At 37.1% G+C, this 15689-nt stretch overlaps 1 protein-coding gene across 5 annotated transcripts in view; it reads right to left on the minus strand.

The window, feature by feature from the left end:
- The window catches only part of MEIS2 (Meis homeobox 2), a 173960-nt gene that overhangs the window by 66162 nt on the left and 92109 nt on the right, over nt 1-15689 (minus strand). The gene's annotated exons all lie outside the window — the stretch shown is intronic.

Here is a 15689-nt window from a genome sequence, read left to right on the forward strand (position 1 = left end):
GTTAGTCTATCACAGGCATTCTTACACTTTATTAGAACAGACATCATATTGAAATAATAAGCATGGGAGGCCTTCATTTCTGCTTTGATCTATATTACTAAATGTCTGACTGGTTTGGATTTAAAATAAACTTTGGTATGTTTGTACTTAAAAACTGGAAAAAGACCACAAGTAATAATTTGTTGTCGGTTTCCATATTATCTTAGTAAAAGTTATAATTTAGTCTGTACACTGCTGGATGCCTGGAGATGTAAGTCCAGTTACCCCTGCAGTGGCTGAACTTTCTGGTAGGAATACGTGTTCTAGTATGGTTGCAGAGATGGTGAATCACTTCATCACCACCTAACTACCTGAGATGAACTAAGAGCTTTACCTGCTTTGCAAATCTCTTGCAGGCCAGTGCCATTACAACCTTAGATGCCCAGGTATGTACTGAAGAAGGGTGCCACAGGGCTCCTTGTGCTCTGAACATCTAACGGTTGGGATTTCATGACCCAGACCCTGCCAAATGCGTGGCAAATGTGAAGGCAGGATTTCAAGATGTTTAATGATGGCTTTTCAGCATTGTCCTGTGTAACTTGAACTGGTTTTATTTTTTTTTTCTGTGTAAATGTTGTCAATTTACTTCCAATAAATTGAATGACAATTATGCCCAACACAGTTGGATTTGGTAGTAGACTTGGGAGTATATATATATGTAGGTAATAATTTTACTCAGACAGATGTATAGGTTATAGGATTTCATATAAGATTAGTTTATTTTCTTATTTAGAAAGCTATATTCAGAGAAAGGAACATAGAGGGGAGTTTCTAATAAGGAGAATCTAAATTATTCACCCTTTAAAAGCATAATGAGTACAAAATGCTAGGGATTGTTTCAAAAGGCAGGATTAAAGAATACACTGACATCCTTTAACTTTTCTCAGCCTATTAAAAGCATCCCTTAATTGTCTGTTTAAATGTTAATCTCAGTAACAAATGAGTTAACAGTCATAAAAAAAGAAAGAGCTTTGAAAATCTCACCACCTCTAAAAATTCCCATTCTACTGAGACTGTCTCATCACTTTATTGCCAAGGTAACCATGGGTATCTCATGAACTCTTCAATGCTACTGGATGGTCAAATAGCAGTGCCACAAGACACTCAGTCCTCTGTCACGGATGATCAAGCCAAGTTCAAACAATGAACTGAGCTCCAAAATTTGTGCACTTCTGCTTTTCTGTGAGATTGCAATTCTTTTAGGAAGCAGAAAAAGCCCTTGCATTCCAGAGTTTTCAACACAGAAAATGCTGTGGGCCCATTCCCCTGACAGACTATGCACTGGCAGGGCTACATTTAAATTATGGTCCTAGTTACCTAAGATATCATCCATCTCATCACATTAAAACCTTTTTAATGTCTTAACTTATGCAATGCCACTCTAAATGGTGAAGGAGAAGAGGGTTCTTCACATAGAGTACCACAGAACCAAGATTACTAAGCATATTTTTAGAAAAGATTGAATGTATCTCCTGTACCAAAAGCTTTTCAAATTTTAATTAAAGCTTACCCATTCAATCTAGATCTTTTAGAAAAATTATCCTTCTCTGTTATTTACATACATGCTGCCAGACACATTGTAATGGTTCTCAAGCACTTATGCCTACATTCTCATCAGAAAGGCTGCTGTTATACCTCTGTTAATTCCCAGAGAAGGCCACTCATATTAAAACCTGTGAACACCTAATAAGGCACCTGGACATACAGATTGAGCTGGAGAATCACAGTTGCTGTGGAAGATCTAACAAAAACCACAGCAGAACTCAGTAGCCCTGGTTCCTCCCTATCAATAAAAGACAGCTATACTTAACTGCTGGATAGCGTAGAACTGATTTGAGGCATATTCTGCCAGTTGAACTAAGGCAAGGAGAAATTAAAAAGCAAAGATAGAATAGATACAGAACAAGGCCATAAATACCATATTCCTGTCTCTGCCATATCCCTCACTCTTACTTGTCTGACGAACAAAGACTAGGAGGACCCACTTCTCTCTGTTTTGCCACTTTAAAGACATCAGGTAACACATTCAAAGAGACAAGCTGATGTGCTAAGGAAGTTCAATATACATGAGAGGGTTGCTGATGACATATGGCTGCTTTTAGACACAACAAAAAAGAAAGATGACCAGATGTGTGGTTTGCAAAATGAAAGCTTGAGAAGCACATTTACAGGGAAAAAAATAGATGTTCTAAGGAAAGGAAGAAAGCTTATTAATAAAGTAATATGCAGTATTGTGGTAGAAAAAATTCCTATCATTAGAATGGAAACAGAACAATGACAGAAAACCATATTCTTTGCTGCTGCAAGAGGAAAAACAATTTGGAATCTCTTATACAAAATTTTACCCCAAGAAAATTAAAAGGAGGACAAGCAGCCCCTACAGTGATTTTGAAAATGGAGACTATTCAAATGAACAAGAAGGGTGGCAATAAGCATTGTCACACATCAAGTACAATTTGGCTCTATTTTCTGTGAAGAAGAACTGCAGTTTCTGATGAAAGCATTAATACATTACTCTTGTCCCAATTTCTTGCAAAACTATCAAACATTTCAGGGGTTTTGACACTTAAGAATAAACAGACACTTTGGCTCTGGTCTTTTAATTCCAAATTTTCAGGCAGTGAGTTCCCTGAAAGCTAGTAAATGGTCTGACATAATGAATGGAGAAAAGAATCTGTGGAGAAAATGTAAGAATATCTGATGGGGATGGTGGGAAGTTTCATGGTGCACTTTTAAGGTAGCAGAGAAATTTTAAAAATCCAAACAAACAAAACAACAAAAAAGAAAATGCAACAATAACTGCACTACAAGCAAATATTATGGTCGCTATTCATAAGACTCTAAAGCTAGATGAGAGAACTGAAAATATTTCTGTTGCAGTGGAGGGGTAGAATGAATCACAGAAGAGAGAGACACTCAAAGTTTAACTTAAACTTTGCTGACAGATTAAAAAGAGGTAAAACTGTTAGGTATGGAAAAGATTAAATGATTGAAAAGATTTTAAAAATGTATTTTAGGTAACAAGAAAGTACTGGAGAGAGAGGAAGAGAGATATTGGACCAATGGGTTTTCAGGTCAGTCTCCAGACATAAAGCACAATGTGTAGTAATAAAACCAAACAGTATTACAGCAATTTTCTTCTCCTAGATATTATATGTGATCTTCTAGGTGTTTGGATACAAAATCCTATTTTCATTGAGTCAGTAAGAGTTTTGCCATTATATTCCTTAGAATTTGATTTGAAGCCTAATTTAAGAAACTTAGCCTTTCAGTAAACATACCAAAATAGTACTTTAGGCTTCAGAAATACAAAATCTATATTTCAGACACATATTTAAGAGTTATCTGTAATGTCTTACAACTATTGTGGAAAAAGACTGAAAAAACAATATGGAAGGCATATTATAACAGATATACCCCAACAAGAAATAAAATTAAAGACCAAACACTGAAATGAAGCTGAAACAGTATTTTAAACCACTAAAAAATGAGTATGTAAAGTAGTAATGTAGTCTCAGAAGTAGTGAAGTAAAACAAAACGAAAATATTGTAAATGTTGAAGTAAAAATCATAGTGAGATGTTCCTAAATTGATAAACAAAGTTAAGCTGTAAGAAAGAAAGATTACTTCTAAATATTTCCCTCTCTTATTTAGAATGAAGTGTCTCATCAAGTTCTGCTTTGTTAATCTCTTGAGAAAAGACCTGGAGCAAATATGGTTGGTGAGAACACCTTACTTAAAGCCAGTTAAGAAAATAATCAGTGCTACTAAAAATAGTTCCTCTCAAATTTTGCATTTATTCATTTCCACAGTGGTTTTCCATGATTACCTAAATTATTTGCTATGCCTGAGACAGATGATAATTTAATACAAGATCTTTTTACTTAGTCTTTCTGATTTGGAGCAGGAATTTGTGAGTCATATAGACATGTTTAGGAATGGAAACAGCATTAAATATTAAACAGTGGTACTCACACAGTACAGTTACAACTGTCTTTGACGGTTAACCTATCTCAGGGCAGGGAACAATTCTTTTTTCAAGATTGGATAAGCCAAAGAATCTCAGATTATGTGTTTGAAAAGTCCAGGACCACATAAGGATTTTCACAAATCTGTCCCCAAACAATCCCAGTGCTCTGCTTTGCAGTATGCTCAGGGAATCAGTTCCTACAGGGCTGATTTAATTGAATTTGAACCCCTGTCTAACCTATGGAGCTGGCTCTTTTTTGATTGCCCTAAACCAAATTCTTACAGAAAATGGTTTACAAATGCATTATGAAAGAATGCAGGGTTCACAAAGCCATAAAGATAAAGCCTAGTTTCATTTTTTTTTCTGCACTATAGACAGGATTTACAATTGATAGGAAAACCCCCCATGTTCACGATGAATGATAATGGCAAGGAACTGGTATATTCAATCAGTAGCTGGCTTCTGCTAGGTGGGATAGAGAACTGCATAAATCAAGGATTCAAGGAAAGACAGAATAGGGATAATATAACATGTAAATGAGAACAAACATGGCTGTGAAAAGATTAAATACCTTAAATACACAAGAAGCAGAAATATTTTCTTAATTATTTAAAAGGAAAGAAAGATTCAGAATTAATCTGATCTAAACATGTGAAGCCCTAGAAGCATGAGTGTTAAATAGACTGTCATCGTGCAAAAGAGCGTGTAACATATTGAGGACTATTTAGTGAAGTATCCATTGCTGAATGTCCAGAAAAGTTTTCTTAACTTCAGCAATACATTGCAAAGCCTAATTTAATGAGGAAGGCAACATGGATTTATGACAGCAAGGTCTTTCTTAATTAACTTCCAAGTGTTGTTAAATAATGTTATCACCAGAGCAGAGGAATGGAAATGCCATAGATATTATCTCTTTCAGTTTTATTACAGCACTTGATATAATTTCAGATTAAAGACTATAAAGCAGAAAAATGTCTCATAAACAAGTAACAACAAGTGGTGGGTTAAGCTGTGAAGAGTGAGGAGACTCTTCGCACTTTTATGTGTAATTGAGTTAAGCAACAATATTAGATAAAGCTAGAAATACAAAAGATTCATGCACTGTTAGGCATGAAAGGTATGCTAAAGGGCCAACCTACCACCCCACAAAGGCAACAGAAGTTCTCTGAGGACTTCAATGGAAGCTGAATTGTAAATTTATTAGCCTTTACTGATTAATATAGAAAGCCTTTTTTTCTTGAGATGCAGATGCTGATACATAAATTGTGAAAAAAATGGTATAGAATGTAGTAATCAATGTTTTCTGAAACATCTTAGTATAGTACATGAGTGAAAGTATCAATAAGCACAAAAATGTGTATTGCTATCTCCCTCACCACCACCTTGCTGGATCAAAGTTCAGGCTTTGTTAGAGGTCTTTAGTTTAATCCACAATCCTTCAGGTTCTGCTGTTTTGAGGATTTTGTGCACATCTTTTCTTCTGCTTTAATTCGGAGCTATTGTGCACCCACCAGGCAAAATAAAATCAACAAAGTTGAATAGAACATCTTAATTTTTCACTTCACTACACAGGTGGAGTAGGCAGGGTGAATCACATCAGAAATGTGATACTAAATACTCCGAAGCCTGTAGAACACAGGCACAGGTTAAGTCACAAGTATGGAATTATTTGATGTGAATTAGGTACTGATACTGACAAAATTACTATGCATCTATCTCAAAAGAAAAGCTAAGCTATCCAGAACAGATGTCTCCAGCACCAAAACTTATAAACCAAGAGGATGATGCAACTGACTTGGAAAACTAATGCTATGATTTAATCTGCGTTGTGTTAGAAACGGAAAGTTAGATTTTTAAAACATTTTCTGTGCCACATTCTGGCAGTGATACTTACACAGTGCTATTAAGCAGCACTTTATTCCATCTGGGAGCCCTTTGAGTTTCATTGGGTTACACACAGAATAAAACACTAATCAGTACAAGTAAGGTCTGGCTCTGGGTTTGGCTCATAGACAGAGGACTGGAGAGAGAACTTTGTTTTGGTTAGTCTCTGAGTAGGAGACTTTGAATTTCCTTTTTACCTAAGCTACATCTGCTGAGCTAGTTTATTACAAAAGAAATGGGAACTATGGCAATACATAGCTCCGAGTGTCTCCCATTCATACCATAAATATGTGAGGCCATGGCTCTGGGCAAGCTTTTCAACACATTCAGTAGCAGGATTTGATAGAATGCAACAGCTAACTCATAGCACCTCTTAATTTGCTTGCTGGAACTTGGCAATTTACCTTTCAAGAGCCACAGACCAAGTGGATATCTGTTTGGCACACACAAAAGTTCTTTTCAGGGAACTAGTGAAAGGGTAAGGTATGGACTGCAGCTTAATGAAGTTATAAGCTTGTGACATATCTTGCCAGAAAATATTCATGATCTACTAAAAGGAAAGAAGACAAGTCATCAGAAAATAAAGGCTTATGTTTGAATTTTTAATGTATATAGTTTAATTTGTATTTAGCTGATTTATACATACATATATATATATACACACACACGCACACACACTGAATCTGCAAAGCAAAGGCAATGGCTGCAACAACTTTGGTGGTGAAAAGACACCACATTAATACCCTGAACCATTCATAGGTAAGGCCAGGTTTATCTGAGTTTTGGCAAATGTTGTAAGGCTTTGGGTTACGGCACTGCAGTCGATGCTTTCATGTGGCAGCTAGGTGAAACTGCTGTGGTTCAGGCTAAGTCTCGCACTACGTCTGAACCCAAAACCTCAAAGATGAAATCTAAGCCATGAATTTACATAAATTTACAAACATTTCCAAAATTCTGCAAAGGGAAACTGCAGCTCAGGTCTTCAAAGGATATCTATTTTCCAAAGCATATGTAGATTCTGTTTGCTATTTGTCGAGTGAGTCCAGAAGAGAAAACTATTTGCTCTCCTCCTCCTGGAAAGGTCTCTTTCCTGCATCTGACCAGAATTGCAACAAGCTGGCCAGCTACTGGTGACTGTTACGAGGTTTAGGTCAGAAATCATGTTTTATGGTTTTGGGAGTGTGAGGTTGAGAGCTTTGAATTGAAAAGACCCTTTTAGACAAGGATTTCTAGAATACAGGTCGAAAAAGAATGCAGCATCTGAAAAAGCATTATGCCTGATATAAAGCATTTACTAGCGCTCATGCCTCTTCTTTAAAATGTTATGATTATTAACTTTAACATTTAAAGTTAATCAACTTCTGAAGGACAGCTAAGGTATGAGAGTGCAAGCACATGAAACAGGAAGTAACTTTGCAAGGTGTTTTCAAGGACAGGGAAAACAGGGATGCTAATGCTGCAAGACATAGGCTTTATTTTGGTAAAGGATTTAACTCAGTCTCAGGAAGGCAACCTGGAAGAGGAAAGTGAAACTGGGGAAGTCAGAGTAAAAGGTAGCTGAGGAGCAGAGAAGGGCTTTAGAGCAGGAAATGTGGGTGTCAGGAAGCCCCACAGCCAGAGGGACTGAGAGGCTGGTTTTCAGCAGGGCTGAGATAGGAATTATGGGAAAGGAAGTATTTTCAAATCACACTAGGGTTTGACCAACACCTGGGCATCTCTGGATTGTTTCAGAGTTCCTCTTTAGAGATTGAATGAATTTATTGATAAGCCTCATATTTTACAAAGTAATAAAGGCCTCAGGAAATTATTGCAGGTGGTTTATAATCTCAGTTATTTGGGTCTTAAACATTTTTTCCATATTTGTTTGTATTTGCACAACTTGCTAGTAGTCTTAGGTATAATGGTATATACTACACATTGATGTTCTGCCTACCACTCCCACTGAGCACAATATGCTGATTTCCCTAGGCTTAAAATGGAAAAAGCATGAAAACACAGATACATACACAACCCATCACATAGATGCTTAGGAAACAGTAGATAGCAACATCTGCCATAGATCTGTAACATTTTAAAAATATTTACTAGGAAAATGTTAAAAGAATGTATAATATTTACACATAGAAAGTCATGATGCAAAGGAGGTTTTTTTCAGAAGTGTGCACTGTTTTGCTATGTGGCAGGTGCTCTGAGCTATCATTGATCTGGAAAGCAGCAAGAAATATTTGGTGCCACCACAGAAACATTTAGGAACCTAAAGAAAAAGCTATGTATGATTAAAAGAATATGAGTTAGGTGGCAAATTCACCTGATTCCACTGGGAGCTAGGCATGCGATGTATTTAGTTACTTTTGACAATTTCAGAAGGTTTCATCTGCATATTTAGGCACCTAAATGTATTTAAGATCTGGTTTAATAGAACCTGTTGACCTTTCCATTTAAGATTGGATGCCCTCCCCAGGGACCACCACCTTGCTGAACATCCAGTTCATAACTATCCACTACCTCTACGTGAGAATAATCTCTGTCAGTGCTTTGGGAGTTTGTGGAACCCCCATAAATTCTAAGGAAATTAGGCAACTTAAAATTAAAGCCAAGCAATTTACTTGATCTTTTACTGCCCATTTCTTCTGGGTAGCTTTTTTATAAAATCTCCTTACAATCAATAAAATATATTTATAACAAAGTACCACACTCCTACCAACAATCTGTGAGCTGGTGCATACACTTCACGGCTTATAAACTGACACACTGTAATAGCTGCACAGTTTTTAGCAGCTGTCTCTCACACCATGTGTCCTGCCCAAGTAGAGACTGAAATTCAGACATGGTGTTCAAACACTGGGATTATCCTGTAATTTTCTGAATAGATGGCAACCATATGATAATTAATTCCCTAAAACCAAGCAGGGAGAAACAGCTGAAAAGGGGAAGGTTTTTTACATTGCAAAGAAGATGCAATACCCAGGGGACTTTCAGATATTCTGGATGTGGGTATAGACAGGATAAGAACTTAAATAGTAAACAGATAAATTGATATTCTGTTCCTATCGACTCTTCAGTTTTAGAAATGATTTATGACTTTCATAACAAACATCAGGTGGATATGCACAACCATTCTTATACTTTACTCTAAATGTATTTATGAAAAAAAGGAGTCCAGAAATCTGAATCCTATACTGATTTTAAAGAATTAATCCTCTTTTTTCTTTTTACCTGAATGAGGTTAAAAATCCTCTCCTGCAAATTGCAGAAAGAACTTGTAGAGCCTGGCCTTCTACCTCAAGCACATTCCACACAGGAATAGTGGCATGCTTTCAAAATTATTTTTTCTGCCTTAAAAATAATATTCTTTACATCTCTGTGATTAACTTGTCCCTACTGGCTCTGCAAAGTAGTGATAGGGCAGGAGGTCACTCATCCGAAATGCAGTCACCAAAATCTCACAGACCCTGCTAAATGGCTTGAGCGCCATACTTTAAATGAAGGGGAAGAAGCAAGATTTTGTCCTTTACTCAGAAGCAACACTAAAATGGTCCAATTTGCATCTCTTATATGCAGGAACAAAAGTTTTGAGTAATCTTAATCTATATGCTGTTTTCTTGGCTTTCTAGCCACAGTTGAGTTGGCTCATGCAGTTATTGGAATTAAGAACTGACTCTCAGCAAATCACTTGATTTGCATAACATACCTGCTTTTTACAGTGATTTCTTCAACAAAATCTTAACAAGTTGACTTATTCTTTCTTTTATTCCACTTTTTGATAGTACATAGTGCTGAAGTTGGCAGATCTCCTTTACAAGATTTTAAATTTTCATATTCTGTTGAAATTCAGAGGAAAAGTTGAACATGCTCTTAGCATTACAAAAGACTTGTGCCATTTTCATGTTTAGCTAGAGAAACTTGCCAGTAAATTAAGCTGAAGAATTACCATAACTTAATATTTGTGTGTATTTAGAATACTTTCCAGACAGGAATCTCAAATGTCTTCATGAACGTTAAGCAATACAAGCAATGAAAACCTTACTACATCACTCCCTGGAAGAAGAAAGCAAGAAAGGAAAAACAAAGTTGATTTTGGGTGGATAAAGGGAGGCCTAGAGATACCAGGTGCCCGACCTAATCTCATATGAGAGGAAAAATACACAGCTGATGGCAGAACCAAGGGATGAGCTTACAGAGTATAGCAGTAGGTTTCTGCATTGAGAAAAGACGCCTTAATCAGAAATCAGATTTTTAAGAGCACAGTCAAAACCCTCTAGTTTTATAAGACAGGCACTTAAGAGCTATGACTGATGAATGAATGATTATATTTCTCTAACTACAAAAGGTAATACTTGCATTTTGTTTGAGTACAGAATAATTCCTGAAATAATTAAACAAACAGAAACAGTTAAGACACGTTGGAAGGACTGATATTATGGCTATTTTTCAAAGAAGTTTTAGGTTTAGAGGTGCTAATCCTATTAAAAAAATAAAAAAAAGAAATGGGTGTCAAACTCCCTCAGGCCTCATTGAAATTCTCAGCTCATATCACTGCGACTGATTGCATAGGAACACAAATTAGAGTTAAAATGGGATTTAATTCTATCATGTACATATGTTCATTTCTTTACTGCTATCATTCATTCATTGCTTTATTTTAAATGCACCTTTCATTCAGTGATTTGCAGTAATAAAACAACCACGGAGAAAACACTCCTCCTTCCATATCCCCCAAAATCCTAAAATATTAAAAAGGAATAATAAGCAATGGACCATAGCATCAAGTACCTTGAATTTACACCACTTCTTTGCCAATTTAAATAGCTGAGTACGTGGCCTCCCATCTTTTTGTGTTTTCTGAGGTTATTCTCAGCAGCACCTGCGCAGTAAATAAAGGTACAAGTGCAACAAAATAGACTCAGACATATCAGCGAATGAGGAGCTCTGCTTCCCATATACATTAGTGAACTTTTCTCCTGACAAACAGGCTATCACCGTATAATGGGCTTTTCCTGAAGTTTACTGCCGCACTGTTTATAATAACATTGCATCCAGCCTGCCTTGTTGGTACTTTTGCATTGCAGGGTAACAGTTCTGAGGTGGCAGCAAACAGCTTCCGTGCTTGTGTCAGGAGAAATAAAACTGTTATTATTTCATACACTTCAGAGGCCACACTCGAACTCAGCAGTTCTGCAGAGCTGTTGTGAACAGAAAGCTCTGCTGTAGAACACCGGGCTGCCCCCTCAACAATAAACCGTCTTCTCTCCCCTCTGTGTTTGGCTTCCCGCCAGTTGCCCATTTGCTTTACACCATCAATTTATATTCACTGAGATGGTGTAAGGTTCTAGAACAGCACTGATTATCAAATCTGCCTGCCAAACATATGAGCAGTAAAAGCTGGTCTTCCAGAGTCCTACATGTATCATCCAAGGGCCCGATCCTGCAAGCTCGCCCGACAGGGAGCAGCGCTCAGAGCAGCCAAAGTCAACAGAGCCCTGAATTCACAGCAGCAAATGCCACTGCTGGGAAAAGTGCTAGTGGGCTGGAGTCCTCAATGGCTTGGCTTTCCTGCACAGAGTCTCAGAGGAGTGATTTTCAATAACCCCACCGTGGCATAAGCCCTGGCGGAGTCGTCAGAGAGAGCTTGTAGCTTTTGTCACATATTTTGATTACTATTTCGTTCAGCAGCAATTTGCCAGATGACACTATCTCTTCTGGTATATGTGACGCAGTTTTTAAAAAGCTTTTAGAATAGCCATGCAGTCACTCATTCCTTGCTAATCCCAAAAGCTGAAAAGCCAAAAAGCTCTTGCCTTCTCACCCCCTCCCTCATCCAAAACAATCCAACATCAGAGTTCAAAAAAAATTAAAAATTTTGACACTTTAGAAAAAGACTTTAAACGGAATACACAGGCTGATCTTTATTTGCCTTTCAAGTCTAAGAAGCATGCAATTCTTTCTTCCAAACTTTCTACTTAATCATGAGGTCTAGGAATTTACTTATTTAAATGGAAGCTTATATTCTCAGAGGAAAGAAAAAACAATATTTACAGCTGGGACGGTTCTTTAGAAAGACACCAAATGTCATGAGAGCAGCATTCACGAGGACTGAAAACACTGCATTAACAATGGATTTTAGCAAATTAATTAGCCTTGCCCATTTTAATTTATCTTTCACAATGCTCTAAGCTTGTGAAAATCAGCCACAATGGGTTTTGTTCATAAGTTACTTTGCATCTAAAAAGAATTAGAATATTTCATGCTTGCTTTTCCGTGTGGTCATATATTGGCAATCCTAATTTGAATCCTTTCACCTCATGTGCAATTAGTTCTCACTGAAGCCAAAAGACGTCATCCATACGTAAGGAAAGTGGGATGGATCTTTAATGAGTGGGAAGTAAATGTAACAATGAAATAGCTAATGAAGAGGTTTTACAGAAACAAAGCAGCTTTTTGGATTTGAAACAAACCAGCAAAGATAAATACATCTACCTACTCTTTACTTAAGAGCTGTAATATTGGGCTCACTTAATGTATTCAGAAGTATGCATGCATTTTCCAAATGTTTTCTAGCTATATTAATCACATCTCAATCCTAAAATGAACTCTTTGCAAGAAGACTTATGCACATCCATAGTGTTATCTGGAAGATTACAGCCTTTATTGCTGACTATTTGTAAATAAGGATAAAAGTCAGCGTAGGCATCTCTTCAAATGCAGCTTTAAAATACCATATGTCCTTATGCTTGTGTTATGTGATGAAACCTGACAGATCAAAGGACCAGATTTCCCACTCTACATTGATTATTTACTATCATTCATTTTCATGCATTTTAATATGTGGTATCTACATTTAGGTTCTTGAGAGCCAGAGAGAATTCAAGCTGCAATACTTGGATCCAGACTCTGAACTTCACATAGCTTGGGGATCTGGCATTTTGGTTCAGCTTTTCCATTATGTAAACAACAATGTATGTCAGATGAAGTCCACACTGTCTTCAAGCCTGCTCAAGCTGTCTTACCCCTTTTCTCCTCTCCAATAAATTCACCTTTTTCTCCCTCAAAAAAGGAAAAGAAAAATTTCACAGCTAGAAATTCATAACAGATTTTGACTGCAGGCATCAATCCTTCAAATCACTGTGTAAGTCAGTGGCAGGCCATGTTGTCTTTCTAAACACAAACTAACAGAGTGACCTGATAGAGACAACAACAGGGCTTCTGACACTTCTTTTATTGCCCACTCATAAATTCATAAAGGGATGGATACTATCACCAACTGGTAAGTTTGCTAGATAAACAGCAACACCAATTTAGTGGCTTGCGTACACATTGTAAACCAGAGAATCTCTATACAAAGAAATCAGATAAATCAAACATGAGCTGAGTCTTAGAGGGAAGCAATTAAAGCTTTAAGGTAAAGTTGCTGAGGGAAGGCCCTGTATCACATTATAGTGTATAATAGAAAATGTGTTAACATGGAGTACAGTATGTGAAATTAAATTAATTAGTAATATAAAACACTTCTAAAGCAGCATGTCCATTGACAGATAAATAGATTAAACATAAGAGATAAATAACTCATTCAGAGATCTCAGCTCTTTTTTTTTTATCAAAGAGAAGAAATGAAAAAAGAAATCAAACTTCCTAAAAGACAGAGGTGATAAAAGCATAGCTAAAATAGACATTTTAAAGCCGACTTGTTCGCCCCAGGCTAGTGATTGAAAAGAAAAAGCATAGCTGGACCATAAAAAACCTATTGGACCATATTTCATTTGCTATAGTATATTTAAATGTTTCACTGCACACCAATTTAAATCTAGTGCCTTATAGGCTAGTATAAAATACCTCAAGCTGTACTACTTTCTGAGCAACTGTAAAGAACCTTTGAGAGAGACTTCTTACAGATACCTCACATAGCCTTTTTTAGGGTTAGAAATATAAGGCTAAATGGGAAATTTTTTTTGGCTTCTCTTCCCCCCTACCGAAACAAGCACACGATCTTCTGTTAGGATGAAGGACTGCTAGCACAATACAGACTGGAACAAGGGGAGCTCCCAGAGCCCACATACAAAAGCTTAAAATGTTCTCTAAATTCCAGACATTTGTACCATGTACAGCTCTCCATGGTAAGCCCAGTCTGTGGGTCTCTATTTGTATTTTCTGGCATGCAACTGGTGCAATTCAAGGAAGCATTCAATTAATTGCATATAAAACCCATACTTGCCTCTCATTCTTCACTGATTGATCCTGTATAGCTCTCTTCTAAGCTTCTAGTAATTTCCCAAAAAACTTCTCCAGTTCCAGCTGTGATGGCAACATACAGCTGACAGCAGAGGACTTCCCTCATTCCAATTTGCCTGATGAAAGAATCTGATAGCACAGGACTGGGACAATTCCACTTCCCTCAGGTTATATTGTGGTCATTTCCAGCAACATCCTTGGTGGTACAGACTCTAACTCAAGGACCTCAGGTTTATGTCTACGGCACCCAATTGTGCTGAGGTGTCATTTGCTCTCCACCGCCTGAATTAGGTGAGCAGCACAAAAGTTTCTGCGTGAACTGACAGCGCAGTCACCTCGATTCCAGTGGGGAACTTGCTATCCAGAGGAAAGTAAGTTTTGTTTTGGTGAAAGTAGGCCTCATTCCCACAGTGATAGGAGCTTACATGTTAGCCATCATAACACAAAATACTTTTAAATCCTCCCTAAGGGAAATGTATTATCCACCATTTCTGTAAAAAATGACTGGGGGATGGGGCATAAAGGTAAGTGTTCTAGACATATGTCAAAATGAGCTGTTTCTCCAGCACCCTCAGAAATGTGCATCATTGCTTTAATACAGATGGTTAGAATTTGTTTTAGTTAGATTTGTCTGGGTACTATAGAAAAAATATAACCTGTAGCTCTACTGTAAAGCAGAATGTAAAGTCAGTATTCACCTGCTGGAAATTCTGACACTGCAGAGGGGCACTTGATCAGGATATTATGAAAAAGCAGAAGTTAGTAACACATCCAAGGGTGAAGAGAGAGGGCACAGGACATACTTTGAATGAGTAAACCACACTTACTGTACAATTAAAATTTTAAAATCATTTTGAGCAAGTTAGATACAGAAATTAAAGCTGCCCTGAAGCAACTTCAATTTACATGACTGGGTGATTTGCTATCACTATGAAACTGCCAAAGCCTCACTACATTTGGCAACACCACAGAAGTAACCTTCTCATACAGGCAAATCACTCACTAGTAATATCTGCACTGAATTAACCTGTGTAAGAATTTAAATACAAGGAGTGCATTTAAAGACCAATTCTCTCCTCATAAGCAGTGCTAAAAACCTGCAGCAACTTACTACCAGTCCCTCTCATCCTAATTTCTGGAAAAGCACTCCTAAATTTTGACCTTTCAGTTTATTTTAGACAGAACAGGTATTCCTCTTGTAAGGCAGTATTTCCATTTGCTAAACTTTGCTTTCTAAATTGATATTTAGTCTGCAGAATGTTTGCCCAAGCCTCAATTATTTTGGAAAGTTTTAGCAAAAATGATTCAGCCATTTCTGAAAATGAAATTAAAGAAAAATATTGGTATGCTGTTTCTTGCTATATTTAATTGAGGAGAATGTGCTTTGGAACAGAAGCATAACATTTGGAGAAGGGATGGCCCTGCTCTTGGGGATGCGCCTTTTGCCATCTCTTTGAAAATCCACCCACATTTGGCCAAGCTATAAACCTTTGAAAATTTTCAATTAGCACTAGTTTAGTAAAGACATTTAAGAGTTTGTCAGCTAAATACTTCAAAGACTCCATCTGTA

This window comes from Zonotrichia leucophrys, chromosome 5, assembly GCF_028769735.1.
Source record: "Zonotrichia leucophrys gambelii isolate GWCS_2022_RI chromosome 5, RI_Zleu_2.0, whole genome shotgun sequence".
Taxonomy (NCBI): domain Eukaryota; kingdom Metazoa; phylum Chordata; class Aves; order Passeriformes; family Passerellidae; genus Zonotrichia; species Zonotrichia leucophrys.